Source organism: Podarcis melisellensis (genome assembly GCF_964234715.1).
Source record: "Podarcis melisellensis genome assembly, chromosome: 2".
Lineage (NCBI taxonomy): Eukaryota > Metazoa > Chordata > Lepidosauria > Squamata > Lacertidae > Podarcis > Podarcis melisellensis.
The window spans coordinates 17,971,319-17,991,646 of NC_138529.1; the positions used below are offsets into that span (position 1 = coordinate 17,971,319).

General features: G+C 43.1%; 1 long non-coding RNA gene across 1 annotated transcript in view; it reads right to left on the reverse strand.

Annotated features, from left to right (window-relative positions):
• The window catches only part of LOC309363074, a 674,350-nt gene that overhangs the window by 185,661 nt on the left and 468,361 nt on the right, over positions 1 to 20,328 (reverse strand). Inside the window, exon 2 of the long non-coding RNA XR_014165222.1 lies at positions 18,857 to 19,002. This is a non-coding gene — a long non-coding RNA (uncharacterized lncRNA). The remainder of the gene's footprint in view (positions 1 to 18,856; positions 19,003 to 20,328) is intronic.

Genomic DNA, 20,328 nt, shown 5'->3' on the forward strand with positions numbered 1-20,328 from the left:
TCTAATGATTCCATCAACGGTTGTCTCCGAAAGATTTTACACATCACCTGGGAAGACAGGCAAACTAATGCCAGTGTACTGGAAGAAGCAAAGATCACCAGTGTTGAAGCAATGATTCTTCAACATCAGCTTCGTTGAACTGGTCATGTTGTGTGGATGCCTGATTATCGTCTTCCAAAGCAACTACTCTATTCTGAACTTAAAAATGGAAAGTGTAATGCTGGTGGTCAACAAAAGAGGTTCAAAGACTCTCTCAAGGCAAATCTTAAAAAATGTAGTATAAACACTGACAACTGGGAAACACTGGCCTGCGAACATTCCAGTTGGAGAACAGCCTTTACCCAAGGTGTCATGGGCTTTGAAGACACTCAAACTCAGGACGAAAGGGAGACACGTGCTAAGAGGAAGGCACGCTTGGCAAACCTTTGCCATGATCAACTCCCACCTGGAAACCTATGTTCCCACTATGGAAGGACGTGTGGATCCAGAATTGGCCTCCACAATCACTTACGGACTCACTGTTAAAACTGTTTTTATGGAAGATGATCTTACTCAGCTACGAGTGATCGCCAAGAAGAAGAAGCTGCTCTGGCTGCTGCCATTATGTGCCCATGGGCCCTGGCATTTGCCCCACCATGCTGGGTGCTGGTGCCCAGCCTGCAAATAACAGAATTGGGGTGGTTTGCATAGAATCGTTTCCTTGTCTCTGCCAGAGGTCATCAGGGGGCTCTGAAGCCGGTGTAAGTATAAGCTTCTTTGCAGTGCAAGGGCAGGGTCAGAGGAACTTAGTGAAATTGAGCATTAGGTGTAGGTTGTTTCAGGACGGAAAACGAAATGTTTGAGTCTCAAGCAATGCATCTCACAGTGAAAGGTACTCCATTTGCCTCCAGAGGGACCTGCTTCCACAAAGGCTTATTTGTGGGATGTCTCATTAGTTTGGTGCTGAATACAATTGAATTCGGAAAGAACGAATCTTCTGATCAGAGCCTCTCAGACACCAGACAAAGGGACGAGGAGAAACAGGAGAATCTGACAAGTTTGGATTCTCTAAGCTTTTCAGTTTTCCAGCCTTTAGTGCAGTTCCCCCACATTTTCACGTAAGTTCCTTTTTTAAAAAAAGTCCTCATGAAAACTCACCAATTTGTTCCAATATACAGGTGTTTGTATTCATTTTTTCCTAATATACACATTTAGGCTATTTCCCCTAATATAGTGATTTCTGTATGCTATTTTCACTAACATATGCCTTTTTATGCACCCTTTACCCTAGTGCAGGCATAGGCAAACTCGGCCCTCCAGATGTTTTGGGACTAAAACTCCCCTCATCCCTGACCACTGGTCCTGTTAGCTAGGGATGATGGGAGTTGTAGTCCCAAAACATCTGGAGGGCTGAGTTTGCCTATGCCTGCCCTAGTGCAATCACATTTGTATTTGTTATGCAGCTGGAGAGCAGAATTGCAAAATTCAGAAAAGTGTGAATTTTTAAATTTGGCTTTGCTGTGGTTCAAATATTGTTTTGGAAAGTTGGTAGGCTCGTGTTGAAACATGAACCAAATTTCTCCCCCATCTCTAGGAATGAAATGCATATTGGAATCATTGGCTTCTAGCTAGAAATACAGGCAGAATTATTATTATTGATGCGTAGAATTTTTAATCCAAAGAAACTATCATGAAACAAAAGCAACGCCATTCAGCAATGCTGACTAAAAAGTCCCAATTAAATCCATATCAAACAACAACACGCATTGGTATAAGAGGTTTCCCTCCACTTTCCCTGATGAAACCTGCTCTTTGCTGCTGAATCAGAGCAAACAACAATCCATGGAAAACCTGATTGACATTTACTTGGATTTGGTGATTTAAAAAAGCAGGTGGGCAGTGGCTAGATGAGTAGAAGTGTAGACGAGCCCTTCAAAGAACCCAATTCTCTTGTGTGGCTATAAAATCTCACATAAAGGGAGAATGTCAAACCAGTTCTAGAGCACTCATTCATTGATAAGCTAGCCATGTTCTCTTCTGAGTTTCTTTGGAACAGTAGTCTTCAAACATTTTGCACATAGGACCACACTGAGGGTGTCCGCTTTTTCATTGTTACATCTCCCCATATACTTGTACAGTGGTGGCACTGCTGTTTGCAGTCCTCCTTAAGTCAAGCTGATCCCTGGGAGTGGTCTGAGACCTAATTTACCTACTGAAAAACGAATGTTATATATGCCATTTCAAAACCATTCACTTTACTTGGGGATGTGCCCTTCAGGTAATGAGTGTTTTATTCGTAGGCCATCTGGTGGTCATAACTGGAAGTGAAGTCTTTTGTGAGAAATAACTACTCTTGATGCACACAGCCTCGTATTCAGAGATAATACAACTTTGGAATTATTTACCGGTTCAAAGGGATGATTCAGGCCTGTCCAAGGTGTGTGTAGTACTATAAACAAACAAGCAGCATTAAAGAAGGCATACCTTTTTGTGGTCCACAGCAGCCATTTTGCCAGAAACCACGGAGGGAGGGAGTTGGGGAGGGAGGAGGAGAGATTGGACAAACAAGAGAGCATTCCCCCCTTCATTGTTTGCCTTTTACAAAGTTTCAGAGGGTTTTCCTGTTTTGTCTTTGCTTTTTGTTATTTTGAGGTCAATATTCCACGGTCGGGAACAGATTATAAATTTCCCTATAGAAATCAATGGAAATCATTGACTCGTTATGTGAACACTCACCTAAGGAATGATTTCCTGGGATTGCATTGTGCTCAGAAAGCGGGACCTGTGTGTGTTTGCTAAACCTGATCTTGTTGGTTTCATATGTGCAGGGATCTGGCCCAACCTGCCCAGGAAGCAAAACAGCTCCCTAAAAACAACTTCTCAAAACTGTTGCACTGGGCTGTTAACAATTCCAGCTGATCACACCAACCAACTTTGTTGACTGGAGTGGTGGTGGTTAGTCATCATCATTAACAAGACAGGTTGATTGGTTTAGCTGCTTTTGCCAGCAGATCGCAGTGGGGCTGCTAAGAATAGCTGGAGGATATAGAGAAAGAAATCCACCAAAGCTTAGTGGGAAGAGGAAGGGAAGGAGAGAAGCAAAGACGTCAGCAGTCTGGGTGTGCCATATGCAGGACAATAGCTCAGCAAGACAGGTAAAGGATAGGATAGGATGGGATTAGCTGCCAGACAGTCTCCCGTTGTCTGTTGTCAGCACTGTAAGAACATTGGTGCTTAAGACTACTGATTTTAAAAGGGACGCATTATAGAGAGGGTTAGGTGTATTAGTCTGGCGCAGTCAAAAAAAGAAGCAAAGGATTGTGTGGCATAGGGAGACAAACAGATTTATTGTGGCATAACTGTACTTGGACTACAGCCCGTTCCATTAAATGCACGGCATGTTATCCTTAGCCAGAAGGTATTATATACAAAAAGATACCCACACAAATATGGGTATACAGGAAAAGAAAATGTGAAAATGAAGCCTGTGAAAATTCTGTGCAGTGTTCCACTGTATACAAGTTAGGTGCACTTACCATTTATAGTCTCAACTAGGAGGACCAAAGTGTTGTACGTTTTCAAGCACAATTCAAAGTGTTGGTGCTGGTGTCAGTGTCAGGCTTCAGGGAATTGGTTTCCTTCCCCAGTGGCAGAACAAAGGGTAGGGAGTCTTTTTACCAGTTAGGAACTTTAATAATCACAGTGAGAGAACAAAGAACCCATCTCCTAGAAATGGTGGTGGTCCCAATTAAGAATCCCACCCCTTACGTCCTTATTAACCCACATCACTTCTATGGCTTGTAATCTGAGCCTGTCCCCTCTGTGCTTTGTGTGCTTTCTGTTCTGTCATTTTCTCAGCTCTTTTTGACCTTGGGGAGAGTGGATGAATGCTGTCCAGAGACCGTGAATCTGTTAACCCTCTATCTCCCAGTGTTTCTTCTTCTAGATGTTCCCCATCCAATATTTCCTAGCTTCTGCCTTCTGAACTATGCCCCTCTGCAAACCGCTATTCCAAATCTATACTGTCCTCCTGCTCCTGGGAAGATTCAGGATCCAGATTAGGAGCAGGGGGAGGGGGAGACTCCCACTATTCCTCCTCAGTGCAGCCTTCCTCAGCATGGTCCCTGACATCTGACCTTTAAAGCCCTAAATGGCCTTGGCGCAGTATACCTGAAGGACCGTCTCCACCCCCATCGTTCTGCCTGGACACTGAGGTCCAGCTCAGAGGGCCTTCTGCGAGAAGTGAGGTTACAGGGAACCCGGCAGAGGGCCTTCTCAGTAGTGGCACCCGCCCTATGGAACGCCCTCCCATCAGATGCCAAGGAAATAAACAACTACCTGACTTTTGGAAGACATCTGAAGGTAGCCCTGTTTAGGGAAGTTTTTATGGTTGATGCTGTTTTGTGTTTTCAATATTTTGTTGGGAGTCACCCAGAGTGGCTGGGGGAAACCCAGTCATATGGGTGGCATATCATCATCATCATCATCATCATCTACAATTCCCACCATCTCAGATTTTTGGCTATATTGCTTGGGAATATTCCTACAATATGTCTCACTGGGCTCTGCTTGAGACTCGGCATGATAGCTTGCTGACTCTCTGATTCTTTTGGTGACAGATCTGGCACTGTGGGAACTGTGATACTAAAGCCACACTCATGCCAATCGCAGGAACTCTAGTGAAAATCAAGAGTTCATTCCTGCAGCAGCCATAAGCATTATTGCAACAGGCTCCTGCTTCATATAAGCAAAGCTTCAGCAGCTTACAGTGAAAGGATTAAGCAGGTTCAGGGAAATATCATAGATGCATTTTAAGGAAATGAGAGGGCTTATATACTAGAATAGAATGGAGCTTCTGGCAAACCTGTCCTGTTTCCGCCACAAGCTTTTCTCTATGACCTTGGGGAAGTCATTCAATCTCTATTTGTTCCACAGGGCAACATACAGGTAGGCTGGGCAACTTGTTCAGTCTTCAGGGCCTGCAGGAGAACTCAGCATCCGCAGACAGCTACCAAGGCCCTAAATAGATACCTGCCAGAGCCAAGCACTGGCGCCTGCCTGAGTTTTCCTCTTCTAGGGCTGCCTCTGAAGATGATTTGGAAACTTCAGCTGGTGCAGAATTCAGTGGCCAGGTTGCTCACTGGGGCAAGACAGTTTGAGCATATTACACCGACCCTGGTCTGACTTCACTGGCTAACTATTAGTTTCCAGGCCCAATCCAAAGTGTTGGTTTTGACCTCTAAAGCCTTAAACAGCTCAGGACCGCAATACCTCAAGAACCGCCTCTTTCCATATGAACCTACCTGGACCCTGAGAGCATCTTCTGAGGCCCTTCTTCGTGTGCCTGCTCCTCAAGAGGTCCAGAGGGTGGCAACACGAGGACAGGCCTTCTCTGCAGTGGCTCCCCATCTGTGGAATGCTCTCCTCAGGGAAGTTCACATGGCACCTTCATAATACACCTTTGGGGGCCAGGAAAAAACATTCCTTTTTAACTAGGCCTTTGCTTGATTTGATTGACATCCTATGCCCTTTTAAAATGTGGGTTTTTTTGGGGGGGTATTGGGTTGTTGTTTTTATTTTGATTATGTATTTTCTGGTTTTATATTTTGATTTTATTCTGTGAACCACCCCGAGACCTCCAGGTATAGTATGGTATATAAATTCAATAAAAATAAATAAATATGAAATGTCCTCTCAAGCAAGGAGTTGGATTTCTGAATTATCTCAGTTTCTCTCCATGTCGTCCTTCTTTTACAACCTCCTCAAACTCAGCTTTGTAATTGATATGCATGCTAATATGAGCTGTATAATCCAATTAGCCTCAAATACGTATTAGCTTGGCTGGAGAGTTAGATCCAGTAAAATTATCTATTATTCTCCCATTCCTTCTGCAACCGAGGGAAAGAAAGTTGTCAGGTGATTATGGTAGTCTTTTTTTTAATTATGCTTTCTGATAAGGAATGTCATTCAGTTGACCCCTTTTCTATGCAAGCTTGAGTTCCTATTCTGAAAATATGGAGAAGCATAAGGTGGCTGATGGATCCATACCGTCAACATTTCAGGAGGGCAAATCAGGACCCCACTACCACCATCCTGCTGCCCCCCCCCCATCTGCTGGCTTGTTGTCACCACATGTCCACTCACCTGCTAACTGCCACTGTCTGGCTTCCAGAAGTACACCACTGCGGCCCTCCTTGTGCGGGTGTGGCAATGGGCAACAGAAGACTGACCGGCAGGTTTTGGGCAACTAGAGAAGGTGCAGAGCCAAAAGACTGCAGAAGCAAGAGATGTATGTCTTTTGGTCCCCGTTGTCACAGGACATCCCAGGATGGGATCAGGAGCCAGGGTGGTTCCTGTAATTCTGGGATATCCCAGTTAAAACAGGACAGTTGTGCAATATGTAGATCATAAAGGAAATTCATTGGACATAATACATTGGGAATGTTTCCTGTACATATTTCTCATTGAAGAAGAAGATGATAAATAGGCAAAAGGCAGAAGGCGGCAGAAGGCGGCAGAAGGCGGCAGAAGGCGGCAGAAGGCAGAAGGCAGGAGGCAGGAGGCAGGAGGCAGGAGGCAGGAGGCAGGAGGCAGAAGGCAGAAGGCAGAAGGCAGAAGGCAGAAGGCAGAAGGCAAAGGCAGAAGGCAGGAGGCAGAAGGCAGAAGGCAGAAGGCAGAAGGCAAAAGATAAAGGCCTGGGTCAGGGTGAAAGTGAAGGTGAAGGTCCGGGCCAGGGAGAAGGCAAAGGCTAAGGCCAGGGCAAAGGCCAAGGCAAAGTTATATACCCGGGTCAGGACAAAGACGAAAGCGAACACAGAGGCCCGGTCCAAGGCGAAGGCAAAGATGAAAGAATGGGCCTAGGTGATGGTGAACACGAAAGCCCTGGCCCAGGCCAGGGTGGAGGTGAAGGCAAATAGTCTTATCAAGGCAGAAGATGGGAAGATTTGTGTCTTGTACAGTCTTCATTTGGTTTTGTTCTTCTGGTGCAAAATCAAGTAAGGATCAGCTGTTGCAAATAGAAGTCGAACAAATCAAGTCTGTACAAGCTGCAAGGCATGTTTCAAACCAGCAGGTGGCAACAGAAGACCACACTCATTCAGAAGTGGTTTTTCAAGCCAAGTCCTTCACCATCGAAAGGAGAGAAACATATGCACCCCCAGTTAGGAAAGAAATCCATTATTTTAAACATGCTTTTGGTCAATGCTGTTATTCCCTCGTCAGTATCTGAAGAGAGAAACCATTTTCCTCTGTTATTGTCCATGGTTTATGCTACAGCTCTGTCCTCTCAGGAAATGTTTAAGTGCAGTGGATAAACAATTTCCTGCTTCAGAGGTGCATTCTTATCTATTTGATCTGCAGTATATACACAATTCATGAGAAAGTAGAGGCTATTCAAGCAATCACTTCCATAAAGATCCCATCTTAAACTGAAAGAGGAACCATCCCTCTGAGCCATGGAGGACACACCTATCTTGAATTGTGTTTGAGCAGGAAGATTGTATTATTGTCTTTTCAATTCTTCCACACACACACACACACTGCAATTCCGTGCTGTCCAAAATACTATCCACGAATATTCATGAAACAAAACTGAACAACGGCAAGATCATTCCGAAAGGTTATTCATTTGCTTTTGAATTGCCAAGCTTTTTTAATAAAACAACCATTCTGTAGACATTGTGTGCAAACAGATACCTTGCAATAAAGACTGAAAAAGAAGCCGAGGCTAAAAAAGAAAAGAAAAATGGAATATCTTGCTGCCTGGGAGAAGTCCCTTCCCAGAGAGACTAATATATATATATATATATTTCTGATATATCAAATCACTATGAGTTTGTGCTACATTGCATTCATTGTTTGACAAATTTGTGGGGTTTCTTTTTTGCTTTATTTACATGCTACTGCAGTTCTGATATTATGATCGCAATTGTGACTGTTAATTTTTAGCACTGTCGTTATCGTGAGCCGCTTTGAGCTCGATGTTACTTAACAGAAAAGCAGAATACGAACATTAAATTGAAATCCATCTGCAATGCTTGTGATTTCTTTATTATTTAGTTCACCCCACCCGCTACTAATAACCTGCTCTTTCTTTAGAAAGATCGAGACACCTTAGCTGGGAGAAGGGACATAGTTCAGTGGCAGAGCATCATGCCTTTAATATAGAATGTCCCTGGTTGAACTTCCTTGCCTCTCCAGGTATAGATGGAACCATGGAGAGCTACCATAATACTGAGCTAGATGGACCAATGGTCTGGCTTGGGATAAGGCAGTTTCTTCCTATCAGGATGCTTTCCGGCACATCTCCAGGTAGAGCTGTGAACATTCCCTATCTGAAACTCTGGAGAATCCCTGCCAATCAGTGTAGACAATAATACTAAGCCAGGGACACCAAAGGTTCGTTCTTTCTTTCTTGTTGACTTTTCTTTTTCCCTTTCCTTTTCCCTTTTATTATTATTTTATTTCGACAAAGTAATAATCACACATAAATAAGAATAAAACTGTGCACCCCGCCACCGAGACCATTCTATTGTAACCTCCCAAAATTTCAACACCTCTTGTGATGGTTTGACCCTTTTCCGTTTCAACAAATTCTACAAACACCTTCCATATCTCCTCAAAATCACTTCTCCGGCATATTCCCTGTCTTACCTTAATGGCACATGTTAATCTAGCGTTAATAGCTATATCCCACACCTCTTTATACCATTCTTCCATTTTATATTCTGCTTGCCCCTTCCACTTTGTAGCTATCATAATTCGTGCAGCTGTCAGTAAATTTGTGAGCAGGTTCTTCATAGCCTGCAAACCTTCCATCCCGTTGTAAGTTGATAATAATGCTACCTCTGGACTTTCGGTAAGCTTTAACCCACTGATTTCTGTTATCTCCTTAAACACCATTTGCCTTTTAAAAAAAACAAAACATATTTACAATCCCACCACATGTGAACATAATCCCTGATTTCCTGGCACCCCTACAACATTACACTGAATATTCCTTGTTTATTTGGTTTAATCTGACTGGTGTTAAAGGCAGATTCTTATATTCCTGTATCCCACAGTGACATGGATCAGGTGAATGATGCTTTTGCAAGGGCAATGAGCAGGAGCGAGGGCTCATGGGATTGGCCATGAACTTCCCACTGAGTCCTGTGCCTCAGCAGGTTCCTCACAATGATGCTGACCTCTGGCTCCATGACCGCTCCCCGTGATCCAGTTGGTTCAAATATCGTCAAATGTGGATAGCTACCCATGGAGGCCTGTCCAGTGGTGCCAGCTTGCCCCCATGACTGCAGGGGCCCGGGGCTGCACGACTTCAACACACAATGTCACCATGCACCACAGCATACGTCCGCAGCCGCTGTCACACTTCAGGGGAGCACGGCCCCTTCATTGAAAATGTTTGGGGGCCCTGGGCCCTGTCAGGAACTCAAAACAAATACATGGGCAGATGGAAGTTGGAAACACAGCAAGACGACATGAGATAACGCGAGGCGTGTATACTGCACAACCGTAGTCAATCTCAGCTTCTACGCATATGTAGTTCTGCTAAAAAATGACCATGTTCATTTCCTGAACATGAGAGAGTATATTTTCTGGTGTACCATATCCCATTCATGTCCTTGGGGGTCCCACTGTCGTCGATTCTGACTGGGGTTTCAGCACTGGGTTGCTATTTTTCAAATTGTGTTTAATTATCTCTGATAATTACCTGTTTCAAACTGTGTGAGAGAGCATGTATAAACAGTTTAAATACAGGGTGACTTATATATACGCAGGTTCAATGGCACAATCTTTGCCACTGTTCTGGGTGCCTGATTTTATCACATTCTACGATGATTTTCCTCATGGTGTCGGGCCTGTCCACATTCTTGTTTCCACGGGCTATTTGTTTTGGATTGGACTTCAAGAGACCATTGCCTTTGGACAATTGGCGGCATTTTAGTTGCCCTCAGAGACTCCAGTGAATTTTTATAGGCCATTATTTGCATGCTACTATTTCCTGAATGTACCCATAGCATATAAAGAGCCAGAGGCTTTTAAAGGCCTACAGTGGTACCTCAGGTTACATATGCTTCAGGTTACATTCGCTTCAGGTTACACACTCCGCTAACCCAGAAATAGTGCTTCAGGTTAAGAACTTTGCTTCAGGATGAGAACAGAAATCGTGCTCCGGCGGCGCGGCGGCAGCAGGAGGCCCCATTAGCTAAAGTGGTGCTTCAGGCTAAGAACAGTTTCAGGTTAAGAACAGACCTCTAGAACGAACTAAGTACTTAACCCGAGGTACCACTGTATTTCATTTTGAAACACAGTTAACCATGGGTTGTGGTGGCAAAGGGTGGAGAACAGGAGAACCAGTCAGCTGACTTCAAAAGGCCTAACATGGCCAACCTAATTTGGAAGTTTTGACATGGGGCTCAAGGGAGGAGGTCACCAGAACATAGCTGGACAAGTGAAACCGTATTTGGGGTCACAGCTCATCTCAGAAAGCAATATTTTTTTTTCTTTAATGAGGAAAAACCATGAGATGTACAGTGGCTGCTTGCTTGTAATATATATACTGAGTGGTGCATGCTCTGGTTATCTCCTGCTTAGACTACTTCAATGCACGGTACATGGGGCTACCTTTGAAACTGACTTGGAAACTACAGCTAATCCAGAACATGGCTGCCAGACTGGTGACTGAGAGCAGCCGCTGGGACCATATAACACCGGTCTTAAAGGATCTACATTGGCTCCCAGGACATTTCCGGGTACAATTCAAAATATTGGTGCTGACCTATAAAGCCCTAAATGGCTTTGGCCCTGCATACCTGAAGGAGCGTCTCCACCCCCATCATTCATTCTGGACACTGAGGTCTGGCTCTTGAGGGCCTTCTAGCTTTTTCCTCTCTGTCAGAAGTGAATTTGCAAGGAACCAGGCAGAGGACCTTCTTGGTAGTGGCACCTGCCCTGTTGAACACCCTCCCATCAGATGTCAAGGATGTAAACAACTATTTGACTTTTAGAAGACATCTGAAGGCAGCACTCCATAGGGAAGTTTTTAATGTTTGACATTTTACTGTGCTTTAATTTGTTGGAAACTGCCCAGAGTGGCTGGGGGGAACCCAGTCAGATGGGTGGTTTATTACAACAACAACAACAACAACAACAACAACAACAACAACAACAACAACACATTGACAAATTATTACAGGGCACACAGCTCCCTGTGTATGAAAAGAATAGTTTCATATGGTGAAAAAATGCACTCTGGTAGTGTTCATAGGGTCCAGAGAACCCCACAGGCAATAATAATAATAATAATAATAATAATAATAATAATAATAATAATAATAATAATAATAATAATAATAATAATAATAATAAATAATAATAATAATAATAATAATAATAATAATAATAATAATAATAATAATAATAGTTTGTTATTTATACCGCACCCATCTGGCTGCCCACATGACATATTCATGGTATATCTACTAATTCCATAATAACTGAAGTTTTCTCCAATGTCCTTAAAATCAAATACTCCTTATATTGACCCAGTTTATACAACAGGGGAAATCTATGTCCATCTGGACTTAATTCTGTGGAGTCTCCCAAGAATGACTAACTCCTAAAAGGCTGGAAGCTCAAAACCTCAGACACCTGGTCAAAGAGCCCAGCTGTTCACAGCTGTTCTTTCAATCTCATTTGCTTCATTGTTTCCAGAAAACAATGAGGTGATCAAAAAGCAAAATAGACTTATGCAGACAAAATAATTTGTTAGAGAGAGAGAGAGAGAGAGAGAGAGAGAGAGAGAGAGAGAGAGGCCCAAATGCCCAGCTTTTAAACGTTCTTAGTCCTACAAAAGCCAATGGAAAATAAATCAAGCTTGGACGCAAACAGGAAATTGAAAAATTACATCAATGAAAAAGGCAGAAACATAGACGTCAAGCATTTGGCGGTGGATGCTGCAGGACAAAGATTTTATCTTGCTTCAGGAGAAATCAAAATAATTATGGTTCAATTTCCAGTGTGCAACATTATCTATATGTCAGTTTTTGCCATTATAAGAAACAGGAGACTTTAGTCTTCATAGTTTTTAAAACACTTGCAGAACAACTCATTTTGTACCTTCTCGCAACAGTTCCGTAGAACTGTTAAGACACACGTAGCGTTTCATGGCTTACTGGAGATCCAATTGTTCTCATATCTTAGGATAAAAAAAACAGCTCATCCTGAACGTAGTGACTTCAGCTAAATTCGATTTCAAGGGACTTTGGGAGGCTGGTTCATTTAAGCGAGCAGTGCACTTTCATTTTTTTTAGGGTGGCTGTCTTGAATTGCACTTGAAGTTGCTGGAGTAAATTTATTTGAAGTTCTCAAAGACTAAATGGCTATATGCATGTCATCAATTGTTTCGTCTTTTCAACAACACATGCAAAAGCCTTTCTGCTTGAGAACAAAGGAGCAGCGAGTGACAGGGGCCGTGATCTGACCCTGAAAACCATTGGCCGAGGATCACGGGCCAAAGACCCCAAAACCTGAACCATTACCTGCAAAAGCCAGTGTGGTGTAGTGGTTAAGAGCGGTAGTCTCGTAATCTGGTGAACCAGGTTTGATTCCCCGCTCCTCCACATGCAGCTGCTGTGTGACCTTGGGCCAGTCACACTTCTCTGAAGTCTCTCAGCCCCACTCACCTCAAAGAGTGTTTGTTGTGGGGGAGGAAGGGAAAGGAGATTCTTAGCCGCTTTGAGACTCCTTAGGGTAGTGATAAAGCGGGATATCAAATCCAAACTCCTCCTCTTCTTCTTCTTCTTCCTCCTCTTCTTCTTCTTCTTCTTCTTCTTCTTCTTCTTCTTCTTCTTCTTCTTCTTCTTCTTCTCTGTGTTCTGGAGCCAGGAAGAACACCCTGGTCCACCAGAGGTGCTGTTAATGGAGGCTTCTTTCATGACATATTACCTCTTGTGGTTTTGCGATAGATTACCAGCGTAACGTAAAACACACTCTTGTCATGCACGCCTGAAGACTCAGGTTGCACCTTTACTTCCTTCAGAGTTTTGCTTCTTGGTTCCTCAGAAGCCAAACCCACCAGATTAAGAGTAAGTGGTTCTTCTCTCATCTGCTCCTGCTGTGGGTACCTTTCCTTAAGCACAGGGGTGAAATCTAAAGAATGCTTCTTCCATTTTTGCTTCAGCAGAGACACCTGCTAATGGAAGAAGAGGGTGGCAAATTTTTGCCACTGCTTACCTTGTTTTCTCTCTCCGGTGCTGATTTTTGGGGTTCCTGGAGACAGGAGAGGGAAGATATTGTCATGGAATTCTACTCAATATTGATCCAGAGAAGATTTCAATGTATAGTTAGCAGAGTAAAAACTTAAACACGTTACAGGATTCCTAAAAAACAAACCAGAGGCGATTGTATTTCATCCAGCAGAGCTTTACTGCTACTGAAAGCAAATAAGCATAATGGTCACACATCCAATACATTCAGGACTGGCACTGTCCATAAGAAATCCAGTTGCAGCAGACTTAACCTCAACTTACAATAACTCATCATAAGCTTTAACACCAAGCATACTACGTACAGAACACCACACCAGAAGGGAGACAGAAAGAGAAAGTGAAATCCAGGCTCCTTCTGGCCTATTTTTATACAGTTGTACCTCGGTTTTCGAGCGTCTCAGAAGCCGAATGTTTCAGAACCTGAACGCAATTGCTTCCGTTTTTGAACATGCCTTAGAAGTCAAACAGCTTCTTTTTTCTCTTTTTTTAAAAAAAATAATTTTTATTCATTTTTTAAACACATAATAAAAAACAAACAAGACATAAAACAAAAACATACAAAACATTTAAATCATATTCTTATTTTCATAACCCTTCTTTCCTCCGACTTCCCCATACCTCCCTTTCGCTGCATCCTTATTTTGCAATTCTTTAGCAACCCTTTAGTCCATTTATCTATTAGTTCCCTTTCATTAAATTTCCTTAGACTTATTAGTTACAGCTGTAATTCTCTAATTCTTACCCCTTGACATCTTAACGGTTGGCCAGCTTCTTTTTTCTCCATTGACTTTGCCGAGCGCTCTTTGTGCCTCAGTTGTCAAATGTTTCGGAAGTCGAACGGTCTTCCAGAATGGATTACGTTCGACAAACAAGGTACCACTGTAGTCAGCATGACCTTGACAGAAGAGATAACAGAACCAGTTCAAGCCATCTGTACTCAGCTTCTCTGAAGGAATAACCCAAACATCATGAACCTTCTGCTTGTTTCTTTCATACAGAGAAGCTTCCAGAACCCTCTTGAATTAATTAGACTAGGAAAGATCTCTACACATCAGATCAATACTTTCTGTACTAAGACATGCAAACTGACAGATACTTCTGGCGCCTGATGAATACCTTTTTATTTCAGCAGGCATTTCAAATCGGTTTTCTTATTTTAAGGTTAGTATTAACTACGGGTGGCGCTGTGGGTAAAACCTCAGCGCCTAGGGCTTGCCAATCGCATGGTTGGCGGTTTGAATCCCCACGGCGGGGTGAGCTCCCATCTTTCAGTCCCAGCTCCTGCCCACCTAGCAGTTCGAAAGCACCCCTAAGTGCAAGTAGATAAATAGGTACCGCTTTATAGCGGGAAAGTAAACGGTGTTTCCGTGTGCTGCGCTGGTGCTGGCTCGCCAGAGCAGCTTCATCACGCTAGCCACATGACCCAGCAGTGTCTCCGGACAGCGCTGGCCCCCAGCCTCTTATGTGAGATGGGCGCACAACCCTAGAGTCGGACACGACTGGCCCCTGCGGGCAGGGGTACCTTTAACTTTACCTTTACTATTAACTACTTTTAACTTTATTGCATATTTTAAACTTTACTGTCTCCCATGGGGTTACAAGGTATATAAATTTTTGAAACAAAGTCTCTTGCTGCAATAACCGTGTCTTGCCTCATAGAAACCCAAATACACATCCCTTAGAATAAACCCATTAAAATATATGGGGCTTAAGTTAGCCATGGGCCCATCACAAAGACTGAGATTCAGAGGGCCATAATCAACAAAGTAGTGCTTCTAGTGGGAGAGTCCCAGAACAACATATGGGGGAGAGGAGGTTATTCTATCAGATAAGCAGAAATGCTTGCACTGACATAAGGCTTGTTTTAGTGTGATACTGAATTTCTCCTACAGATTTAAAGCCAGAACAATGTGAGCGTTCTCCTTAGCCCATACTGAGAAAAAGTCCCTCCCATGCTGAAGAATTTCTCCAGGGAGCTGTTTCTCAATTCTTCCTTCGAAAACCTAACCTTTCCTTTTGGCACATTCCCCACTGTTGGTACTATGGGCTCATATATCAAAAGTCGTACCCAGACAGGATTTCAGTTGTGCAACAATAGAAGACTGCCCTTTGCATCATTTCTTTTAAAAAGCTATTGCAAAACCTGATTGTATTGTGAAGTGTTTATATATGAGGCTCATAATGGACAGAAAACTGGGCACACTAAATATTTGTTGTTACAGCAACAAACTGTGAGTTGCTGCGCTCTCCATTGGCTAGTTTTGTCATCAAACATTCTCATAAAGTTAAGTTCTGTGCACACTTCTGCAATAAATTATACTGAAGGGATTGCGCCTCCAGATGACGACGACGGTGATTGATGTAAAAGGACATATGAAAAATGAAATAAAGGAAAAGCATGGTATGATGTGAACTTTGTGAGCTAAGTTAGGCTACCTCATGAGGTAGATCGTGTATGACAAGTTTCAAGTTATTACCTCAGTAGGTAATTTGCATACCAGACCCTCCAAATGCTCCTATTTTCCAGAGACAGTCCCAGGTGTACAGAAGCTGTCCTGGTTTCTGATTTGATCCTGCAAAGTCCGGCTTTCCCTTCAAGGTAAAGGGACCCCTGACCATTAGGTCCAGTCATGACCGACTCTGGGGTTGCGGCGCTCATCTCACTTTATTGGCCAAGGGAGCTGGCGTACAGCTTCCGGGTCATGTGGCCAGCATGACTAAGCTGAACAGTGCACAGAAATGCCATTTTTCGCAGGGATTCAAACTGCCAACCTTCTGATCAGCAAGTCCTAGGCTCTGTGGTTTAACCCACAGTGCCACCCGCATCCCTGCTTTCCCTTAGGATGTCCCTATTTTTGTCAGAGAAATGTTGGAGAGTATGTTAGAATGTCCCTATTTCCATCAAGGAAATGTTGGAGGGTATGGAATTATGAGACCCCCTGAGCCAAGGAGATAAGTAACTATACAACCTTTAGAAGACACCTGAAGGCAGCCCTGTATAGGGAAGGATCTTGGGGTTTTTTTAAGGTTAATGTTTCATTATGTTTTTATATAAATTGGGAGCTACCCAGTCAAATGGATGGGGAATAATAATAATAATAATAATAATAATAATAATAATAATAATAATAATAGAATAGGACACCCCTATTTTCATCAGAGAAATGTTGGAGGGTATGGTAATCCATATAGCAGGGGCTGTGAGCCAGGGGGCACATTTGATATTTTGAGAAAGTCTTGTGGGTGTGTGGCATAACACAAAATGGCTGCCATATCCAAACCAGCAGAAAGAGAGACAGGACCACAAAGTGTGCTCCCCTCCATCAGTGAGGAAAAGGGCACCTATGTCAGTCACCACCAGAGTTGCTCACTGTGAGGCTTCGGGGAATTGGCTTCCTCCCCCCCCCCCCCGTGGCAGTAAATAAAAAGATCAAACGAAAGGAACATCTTACCAGTTAGGAAACTTTAATAATCACAGTGAGAGAACAAACAATACATCTCCTAGAAATGGAGGTGCTCCCAATTAAGGATTACACCCCCTTCCATTCTTATTAATCTACGTCATTCCTATATTTTGCAATCTGAGCTTGTGCAATCTGAGCCTCTGTGCTTTCTGTTCTGACACTTTCTTCTTGACCTTGGGCTGAGCAGAGGAATGCTATCCAGAGACTGTGAATCTGTTTACTCTCTCTCCCAGTTTTTCTTCTCCTAGCTGTTACCCATCCAGTATTTCCCAGCTTCTGCCTTCTGAACTATGCCCCTCTGCAAACCACTGTACCAAATCTATGCTGTCCTCCTGCTCTTGGGAAGATTCAGGAGTAGGGGGAGGCAGAGACTCCCACCATTCCTCCTCAGCACGGTCCCTGACACTCACACAGAAAAGCTCTTTGCACCTCTCCTATATTCAGAATGGCTGAGAGGGTGGGCATCCTGTCCTGGCATCCAGTGAAATGTGGGCGCGTTTAAGGGTTGTGTGTTCAGTGCAGAAGAGGCTGAGCTGATGTAAACAGGAGCTAAGCAGGAAAAGCCAACAGTCTCTGGTGCACTTAGGATTTTTAAAAGGGATGTTTACTGAGACATTTCCTGGGACCGTAAGAGGTTGTTGTTGTTGTTTAGTCATTTAGTCGTGTCTGACTCTTCATGACCCCATGGACCAGAGCACGCCAGGCACTCCTGTCTTCCACTGCCTCCCGCAGTTTGGTCAAACTCATGCTGGTAGCTTCAAGAACACTGTCCAACCATCTCGTCCTCTGTCGTCCCCTTCTCCTTGTGCCCTCAATCTTTCCCAACATCAGGGTCTTTACCAGGGAGTCTTCTCTTCTCATGAGATGGCCAAAGTATTGGAGCCTCAGCTTCACGATCTGTCCTTCCAGTGAGCACTCAGGGCTGATTTCCTTCAGAATGGATAGGTTCGATCTTCTTGCAGTCCATGGGACTCTCCAGAGTCTCCCCGTAAGACGTACTGGCAGGTAAACTGGTGCCCATGGGTGCCACTCTAACAAGCACTTTAGCTATGTAATTCTTAGGCTTAAAACGGTGGGACTGTACGTCTATTGCCAATTGCCTTACCTAAAGTCTGTTTTGAAAAGGAAGTTGCATCCACACTGAGGCTGATGTAAGGGAAGCCTGGTTACCATGTTTCAAAACCAGCTGCTGGTTTCCAATTAAAATCTTTAATATAAACCTAATACTGAGAACCATTCGAGCCAGTGTCATCTTGAATTGCACTGATGTAATTGGGCTAGGCTGTTGAGAAGTCCTCCTGGGGATTTCTCAAACTGCTGTTTCTCTGGATACATTAAACTTGATAGGTGGCCTTCTCCAAGTTGCCTTCCCTGAAGCAACAGGAGAAATAAAAAAACAACAACGACACTTGGCTTATACAGTAACTGCAAGACATCTGTTCTTTATTATCTTTTTCTAAAAGGACAAAAACATCTGTTCACTCTCTGCAGGGCAATTTAAGGCTGTCCTTTTTTTCTGGGGAGACAGTACCTTTAGATAGGGTTTGCTTTTATAATCGCTTATTTAAACTATATTTCGGGAGGGGGGTATTAATTGCTTTGCACACAAAAAAGGCCTAATAAGTTGTGTTCAATATCTCATCTGCAGTTTATGCATTTTATATATTTGTTAGCTTCTCCCAACCCCATCACACACACACATTGGTCAACTACATTGACCAGAAAGAATCCTGTTCTCTTAATTAACACTCATTGCTGCCCTGAGACCTCCGGGTATAGGGTAGTATATAAATTAATTAATTAAATAAAGAAGAAGAAGAAGAAGAAGAAGAATATTAAATAATATGCTCACTGCTGCCTTCACACTGAGATATCTTGATCTTCTTCCAAGTTCCTTCTCACCTCTTTTCCAGGAAGCCCTTTGATTTACTAGTAAGCTTGGGGATGAGGGAGTGTCAAATCGAACATGAGCTAAAACGCAGAATGAACTTTTATTTTCTTGAACTGCAACAAAACCTGAACCATTACCTGCAAAAGCCAGTGTGGTGTAGTGGTTAAGAGCGGTAGTCTCGTAATCTGGTGAACCAGGTTTGATTCCCCGCTCCTCCACATGCAGCTGCTGTGTGACCTTGGGCCAGTCACACTTCTCTGAAGTCTCTCAGCCCCACTCATCTCACAGAGTGTTTGTTGTGGGGGAGGAAGGGAAAGGAGAATGTTAGCCGCTTTGAGACTCCTTAGGGTAGTGATAAAGCGGGATATCAAATCCAAACTCCTCTTCTTCTTCAAGCCTCTCTCGAACCTGAACTGGGACAGACCTGCAGATTTTATATATCGACAAAGCAGATAAGATTTCATGCAGGTTACACAGGTCAGGTTGCTATTTCAAAATACGGATTTGATTTAAAACAAAAAACCTGAAGAGGGAACTCTCACAAGCTCTGCCAGAAGCAGAGTGGATCAGAACGAGCGTGTAAAACAAAGCATGGTATCCAAAATGGTTAGAGTTCCAGATCACACAGGGTTCCAGAATCTGGAGAAGACTCCATGCAAAGAGGTGAAGGAACAAAGACTTCCTTGCCATAGATAGACACGCTATATCCAAGCCTGAGAGATGGGGGCACATATTATGGGTTTAGGACTGAAGCTAGAGTCCACAGCCCCCACTGGGAACCAGTGCAAGGATTCCTGCCAGCACAAAAGAACTTTCTCTCCTCTCCTCCTATTGTGCTCCCCACTCATGTTGACTCAGAGGGCAGGTCATGAAAACCCTTCAGAACTGAAAAGAAGATGGGGAGATCATTCCGTTGGGCAGTCAGGAATTCAGGAACGTTTCTGTTAGCAATGCTGAATTCTTTCCACAATGTTAGATTTGTCAGATCATTCTTTGGGAAGTTCGACAGCACTGAATAAGCAGCAAATCAAAGTCTCACTCTGAGTAATCCTGAATTTTTCTTTTTTTAATGATTAAAAAATATATATCCAGGATTACTCAGAGTGATTAATGATTAAAAAAAAGAAACATAACAAATTGAGAAAACAACAAAAGTTTATTCTCTGCATGAAAGCTAAGCGCTCTCCCTCTTGTTAGAAATTCAGAGGACCTTTCAAAACAGTTAATATTACAATCATTAAAATGTTGTTGTTTTTTTAAAGTAAAAGACATGGAAATGACATAAACATTGTTATCATGGAACTGATTCATTCCCTCTGAAAGGCTCAAGAGGGTTTCACTTGGAGGCAGTTAGGTACAGAGGGTGGAACAATAATAATGAAGCCATGTTTTGGCTTTAGGCATTAATGTTTTCTTGACTGCTTCCCGGAACAGAACATTGAAATCTGTGGAGAAATGGATTTTCAGAGTGAAAGGAGGGGGAACATTACCTAAACTGAACTAGGTGGTTCTTAGGTTTCCACCCCAATGATGAGATGTAGCTTGTTGTGGCCCATGTGTGAACGCGTGTATGTACAGGAAAAGAATGTTCATTTGCAGAATATAATTCATGTGAACTAAAATTCAGTAGTTGCTAATTGTCTAAGGGACAAATTACATCTTGCACAGAAGACACTAGGGTGAATGTGCCCATGTTTGTTCATCTCAGTTTCCCATTTTTCTT